Source organism: Miscanthus floridulus, chromosome 10 (assembly GCF_019320115.1).
Source record: "Miscanthus floridulus cultivar M001 chromosome 10, ASM1932011v1, whole genome shotgun sequence".
NCBI classification, from domain to species: domain Eukaryota; kingdom Viridiplantae; phylum Streptophyta; class Magnoliopsida; order Poales; family Poaceae; genus Miscanthus; species Miscanthus floridulus.
Window position 1 is genome coordinate 79121095 of NC_089589.1, and position 7923 is coordinate 79129017.

Consider the following 7923-nt stretch of genomic DNA (forward strand, 5'->3'; position numbering starts at 1 on the left):
GCCGATCGACGATGACACGCTCCCATTATATTACCATTTGCTTAAAACATTGAATATTGTTATCCGAAACTTAGAACATTAATCTTAGGAGGACTGGATATTTTATAATGGATCTAGAACATTGCTCATGGTCATTGAAATAAAAATGTTCTGTCCTTATTAGCAAAATGGTCATCAACAAAATTTGTACTTGTACGGATTTGAGTACCAGAGCTGAGAAAGGAGCGGCCTACAACAGTTTTAAGAGATTAACCAAAAAAATAGCTAAAACTTACTGATTTAACTATTATCTAAAATAAATTCCACCTTAAAACTAGACTACTTCCACAGGCTATCTAAAATTGAACTTCTCCATGATATGGCCTATTAGGCATCTCCAGACTCAAGAGTCTTTCTAAAACTTATTCTATAAATCATCATTTAGAGAGACATTAGCAAAAATATCGTTTTCTATATCTTTTTACTCTACAACAGATTTTCTATATCTTATATATTTATACTCTAGAGAGTCATTCTCATTTTCTATCTTTGGATAGCAAGAAATCCGAAATAAAAGATGACTATATTTGGATGATCAATTAAAGAAGTTGTTGGAGTTTTTTTTTTCTTTTACCAAAATCTTTATTCATAGCAATTAAGAAGGATAGAGGGTCTCTTGGAGTAGCTCTAAGCGCATCTCTAGGAGTCTGGTATAGTTTACTTGCTAAACTAATAGATCTAGCAAGTTACGAGAAGAAATAATAATCTTAAATTTTGTTCTTCTCCAACAGTTTCCTACAATAGGTTCCTCAGTAATTTTGCATTGAGAACCTCAAACTATTTGTAACTAACCATAACGTTTTTAGTAGTTTTTATTTGTCTCTTGCTGCTTTCTCTAGAATCCTTTATTTTTTAATATTTTACTCTGATCTCCTGGGAAAAACAGCGGATAGAGGATCACGTACGAAGTTTCTCTTAACTACAAAAACTTACGAGTTGGAAGAAAATATTTAGCAACTTTTTATTTTTAAAAACCTCTTTTACTAAACTATTGAACGCTACGTTTCTCTGTTTTAAAAATCAAAACAGAGAGTTGTTTTACAACATTCCTGGAGATGCTCTAATACGTGTCTGCGACGTTTTCGGTACCCAGCCATCGGCGCCTAACAGCTCCCCGTGTACTAGATGCCGCACGATGGTCCAAACAACTCGTGGGGCACGTTATTGAAACAGACACGGTGGTACCTGTGGAGTGTGGACAAGAAATTTCGGAGCTATTATATCCGATGCACCGATGCATTAGCTCAGCGTGTGTTTAGTTTCAGGAAGTTAGAATTTAGGGCTACTGTAGCACTTTCGTTTTTATTTGGTAATTAGTGTTTAATCATGGACTAATTAGGCTCAAAACGTTCGTCTCGCAATTTTCCACCAAACTATACAATTAGTTTTTTTTTCATCTACATTTAATGCTCCATGCACGGGCCGTAAACATTCGATGTGATATGTACTGTAGCATTTTTTAGGATTTTGGGGTTCAACTAAACAAGGCGTTAAACTAAAACCAACATGTGTAGCACACAGGATGTATCCTTGTCACTTGTCAGTGACCTTTTTGTTGCCGAGCCATCAGCGCCTATTAGCTCCCCATGTAGTAGACGCCGCACGATAGCTCAAACAACACGTGGGGCACGTTATTGATGAAACAGACATGTTGTACCTGTAGAGGTGTGGACAAGAAATTTTGGAGCTATATATGATGCATTTCCAAGCTTAAACTGAAATTGACACGTGTAGCACACAGGATCAAAGATCTATCAGGCTCTGTTCCAAAAGAAAAGAAAAAGATCTATCAGGCTCGTACTACGTGTGGTAGTAAAAGCATCAATATCTACTTGCAGACCGAGGTGGGTCATGCAAAGGGCTGAGTGTGTCAAACTACTTGTTTGACAACCAAAATACATGGAGGATTATATTAAAGATGGATTAGAAAAATCAAGAAAAGAGAAAAAAGATTTAATTTGATTCAACAGGAGAACTCAGCCTAGACCAGTTTATGCAGACAAAACCAGCCTAGGTTGGTTTTGTCAGAGTCTTCGCATGGCCGTGTTTAAACCGGTCTAGCCGGTTTCGAAAACCGCCGATCTGATCCAATTTTGGTAGTCTGAGCCTTAAGTTATCTTTTTTGCTTTGGAAACTCATCCAATCTCATGAAAAACTTACAAATTGCATGTGGAATAAGATTTCTGTTGGAATGAGACCACCCTCTATTTATAAGAGGATTACACGATCGGTCGAGAGATCCATCTATCCAAACGTAGAAAACACAACTATCTTTACTTGTTATCTTCTATCTTAAAATATTTTCCAACCCCCTTCTGTCCCGCATTTCTCTTGGCGAGATTTATCGGCATTCTAGGTGACCTTGACGATCCTATGACACTCTTGATATGTGTTGTTCTAGGCAGTAGCCTTAGAACCTTGGTTGCCACTCAAACCCCCAAGCCAAGAAAGGAGAGACCGGCGAAATGATACTGTGAGTAATGTTGCTTTGCTCCATCAACCGGGATTAAGGTTCCCCCCTTACAACCCTCACAGGGGCGCTATTTATACACTTCCGTAGCATTTACATGGACACAACTACCCTCTCAACTACCCCGATTAGAAGGAATATTCCCATTTCGTCGAGGGCTCTCTGGTCTTCTCCTTCACCTCCCCCGGGCTCCAACTGCCCTGTCGCGGCCCAGTGGTCCCCTCTGCCTGACACAGCCGACGGGTCCCCCGCGTCGCCTTCGTTCGTGGTGACGAAAAGGTAGAAGGTTCCTGCAAAGCTGGAGAAGATTATCTCACATGAACATTTAGTCAGCCTTGTGTTTTCGCCTTGGGGACAGGCATCGCCATAAGCTCATTTTTGCAGGGTTCGAAGATGCTCGTGACGACTTACTAGTCCCTGAGCGACTTACTGGTCCCTTTCGCCGCTGAGGGGATACGAAAAGGCTAAGCGTTAGCCGACTTCCCTTTTCGTCAGCAAGGGGGTGCGAAGGGTGAAAGGCGTAGCCCAACAATATGTGTCTCCCCAACGCGTCTTATCGAGAGGTTTTCCTAAGTCTTCAATTGGCCCTATTTATGCAACTCATATGATCTAGTGGAAAACTTACGGCTTGAGCCAGTTTTGGAAATCCATGCCCCAAATCATGTTTTTTCTTTAGAAACTCATATGATCTCATGGGAAACTTACAAATTGCATGTCGAATAAGTTTCTATTGGGATAAGATCACCTGTCTATTTATGAGAGGATCACGGCCGATTGGGAGATCTATCTATCCAATTGTCAAAAAACACATATATCTTTATTTTTTTTATCTTCTATATTAAGCTTATCTAACCCCCTAGTTGTTCAACACTTCTCTCGACAAGATTCATCGGTGGTATAGGTGGGCTTGCCGATCTAGGACACTTTGTTCTGCGTCTTCTCACGAGACGTTTGTAGGTTTTTGGGACAAAGAACGAGTGTTGAATCGACCTCGTTGACATGCTAGTCGGTCTCTCATTGTTTAGACATACTTTAACTGTGTATCTATAATGCTGTATACGGACTGAGGTGATCTAGCTTTCTACCGAACTTTTGGTCGAATACTCGAATCTAATATCAACACTCCTTAAATACATGGTACATCGGAACTTATATCTACAATCATACATAAAAACATTTGACCAGCCATGGCGCAATATTATGTGGTGAAACATACGGATGTGAACCATCGTGTACTCGTGTGAGTGTGTGCCTGCACTGGTGAATCCAAGCCTCGGCGACCCTAGATCTATGCTCGGGCTCATCGCTGTTGGCCTCCAGTACTCTACTGATTTAATAGTGTGCAGCCCATATACAAAGAAGATTAGGTCTACTTAGCGGCATAGTCCACTAAACCACTTAGGCTCCTAAAAAGCTCTGGGCCCGCTACTGTGCTTTGTGTGTTGTTGGGAAATCGGTTCCAGCAGGACGGAGGAGTGAAGGTCTTCGCCTAGCCAAAGGCTCCGGGCGAAGGTGATCGGACAGGTGGGTCCGGACACAATTAGGGTTTTATAAATATATTCACCAACCTCCACTTACATAGGATCTAGTTCCTCTTTTATAGGGCACCATCCACTAGGTACTACTTTACATCTTTGCCATTTGACAGCTAGGGCATATTCTCATGGATATTCCTATACAAGCATAAGCTAATAGGGGCATCTCCGGCTTTCTCTGTCCCAACTACCTTTTCTTCTTGGACCTTAGCCCTTGGCTCGCCAGCAGCCCATCTGTGCCGCAAGGGTCCCTTCCTTGGTCGCACGGAGGCTCCAACATTTGAAAGCTCTAGTTTGGTTTTGGTGAATTGATGAAACCCTAAGTGCTAACCTAGTTCATCGAGTGATCATGAGATAGGTAGCACACTTCAAGTAGAGAAGCAAATGAAGATCATAACATGACAATGGTGATAGCATGGAGATGATCAAGGGCTTACACTTGAAGAGAAGAAAGAGAAAAACAAAAAGCTCAAGGCAAAGGTATATTTTGTAGGAGCTATTTTGTTTTGGTGATCAAGACACTTAGAGAGTGTGATCACATTTAGGTTTGATAGCCGTACTATTAAGAGGGGTGAAACTCGTATCAGAATGCGGTTATCAAAGTGCCACTAGATGCTCTAACTTATTGCATATGCATTTAGGATCTAGTGGAGTGCTAACACCCTTGATAATATTTGTGAAAATATGCTAACACATGTGCACAAGGTGGTGGTAGGGTTGAGATGGGTTTGGATCCCTCTCAGGAAAATGAAATGCCTATTTTCTATTGCGTCGGATGCAAAATTCTTGGTGGTTGGCACACTTGAGCAAGGGTGAAGAAGTTAGAGTTGAAATGGAGTTGATCGAAATGATGCTGGCGTCGGTCTACTGACCGGACGCTGGGTCACTCAGCGACCGGACGCTGAAAGGCTGCGTCCGGTCGAGCTGTCAGACGGCACAGTGGGTAGGGTTGAGCACCGGACGCTGGTCTGCGTCCGGTCAAGGTGGACCGGACACGTACGGTCGAAAAAACATGCCTCGGGGAGCTTACTGGAAATGACCGGACGCTGGGGCTTCAGCGTCCGGTCAGCTTCGTAGCCGTTGGAATCTGACGAACAGCGTTTGAAGCTGGTGACGCGTGGCGTCCATCGGGCGACCGGACGCTGAGGGCCAGCGTCCGGTCAGTATGACCGGAGCGTCTGGTCAGAGCGTGTTTTGCCCAGTGAAGGGGTACAACGGCTCTATTTGATGGGGGCTCTATTTATAGCCCCATGGCCGACTCAAGGGATGACTCTTGCACATTTTCATTGACATAGCATCCTTGTGAGCTTAGCAAAAGCCCTCCCACTCATCTCCATCATTGATCCATCATCATTGTGAGATTGGGAGAGAATCCAAGTGCATTGCTTGAGTGATTGCATCTAGAGACACTTGGTATTCGTGTTGCGCTGCAGATTTCGCTTGTTTCTCTTGGTGGTTGCCACCACCTAGACGGTTGGAGCAGCGATGGAGGATCGGCATGAGTTGGTGATTGTTCATGGCCATCTCCGGTGATTGTGAGGGGAGTTGTACCTTCCCCGGCGGAGCGCCGAAAGGTAACTCTAGTAAATTGCTCGTGTTATTGAGTTACCTCACTTGTGAGTCGGTTCTTGCAGTGTCCAATCGTGTGGACGAGGTTTGTGAAACACCTCTTAGCCGCCGAACCACCAAGTGTTGGTCGACACAACGGGGACGTAGCGTGTTGGCAAGCACGTGAACCTCGGGAGAAAATCGATTGTCTCTTGTCTTTGGCATTCTCCCAGTGATTGGCTATATATTCATCTTGTGATTGGTTCATCCCCTACACATCGGTATAATCACCTTACTCACTTATTTACATTCTTGCAAACTAGTTGACACAAGCTCTTTAGTGTAATTAGAATTGAGAGCTTGCTTTATTATTTATATTCATCTAGTTGAGCTCTTTAGAGTAGCAAGGTTGAGAGCTCTTAGTGAGTAATTACATAGCAAGTTTGTGTGCCTAAGTAATCATTGCAACTAGAATTGTTGGATAGGTGGCTTGCAACCCTTGTAGAGCTAGAGCAAGTTTGCATTACGCTATTTGTCATACTAATCAAATTGCTCTAGTTGATTTGTAGATTTTTAAATAGGCTATTCACCCCCCCCTCTAGCCATATTAGGACCTTTCAGCGTTCTTGTCACATCCTCCGTCCCAAACACTTACGCCTCCACTTGGGCCTTCGTCCTCGACGCCCGGCCTTTGTGCCATTCTTGGTCGTAGCCGGCAGCTTCCGGTGGCCTCCTCCTTCACCTCCATACCTTCGCCAGGCCAGGGGGGGTGCAGGCGAAGACTATTTTCCGTGATGCCTATAAATCATTACTTTCATAGCTTGGTTAGTGTTTTTGGTCAGATCGTAAGTTAGCCTCCACAGCTCAGATATCTGTGTCCCAACAGTCCCTCCCTTGAGGGTTTGGTCTGATGCAGGCGGACCGTGACCCTCAAGTTCTTTACTAATGTTGAGCTATGGGGGCTTCCATGGAGGTTTCCCCCCTTCACCTTAGGACGCGCTGTGTTAGACCTTCGTTGATGTGACGTGTCATATTTTGATTTGACGTGGTGGCTCTAGAACTGACGTGCTTTAGAGCGGTGTGACCATTGGGTGAGGAAGTCGAACCGTCCATCCGAGGACTATATAAGGGTGCGGTAGGTGAAGGCTCCCTCACCCCGTCCGAGCTACCGTTGGGTGTGGTAGTTGAACCATCCATCCGAGGGCTATGAAAGGATCAAGATGCCCAAGAGGGGGGGCGAGGAATTGGGCTAATTCTAAATTTCTTTGCAATAATTAAATCCTATGATTAGCCCAATTAACCCCTTGTGCCTAGAAAGTGTTGCTAATTGTTCTACCACACAAAAGACTTGCAATCTAAGTTCCAATCCTACTCTAGCATGGCAATTCTATGAATGTAAAGACAAGAATTGAATCGCTCAAAGTAAATGCTCAAAGTAAATAGAGAGGAAGGAATGCGGCGATGTGTTGCCGAGGTATCGGAGAGTCGTCACTCCCCACTAGTCCTCGTTGGACCACCCGTGCAAGGGTGTGGCACTCCCTTGATCCGTGCAAGGATCAAGTGCTCTCTACAGGTTGATTCTTCGACACTCCGTCGCGGTGAATCACCCACAACCGCTCATAACTTGAGTTGGATCATCCACAAGCTCTCTGGATGATCACCATGCTCCCAATCACCACCAAGCCATCTAGGTGATGGCGATCACCAAGAGTAACAAGCATGAACTCTCACTTGACCACGATAAGCCTAATGAGAAGGTGGATGCACACTTTGCTACTCTTGATCTTCACTAATGAGGGCTCTCTTTGGGATTCTCAAATCTCAATCACCTCACTAGGACCTTGCTCTTTTTGGCACTCACAAATGTGTTTCTCAGCTATTGGAATGAGCAAAAGTACCCCCACACACGAGCGGAGGTTGTATTTATAACACCGGCTAAAAATGAACCGTTATGTGCCTCTGTGGGGTGACCGAACGCTCCGGTCATGTTGACCGAACGCACCGGTCAGTATACCCCGAGCTCCAGTGGCTAAGAGTTGACTGGACGCTGGCAGCATCCGATCAACACTGACCGGACGCGTCCGGTCATGTTTTCTCCTCACTAGAACCTTACTGATGTCGACCGGACGCTGGGCCTCCAAAGTCCGGTCACTTTCTGAGCAGCGTCCGGTCAATAACCGGAACCTGATCAGTGTCCAGTCAGTATTGACTGGACACGTCTGATCAGGATTCTCCCTCTTTGGGACCTTACTAGAGTCGATCGGACGCTGGCCTTCAGCATCCGGTGCCATGACCTCGCAGCATCCAGTCATTTCCAGATGATTTCACCTT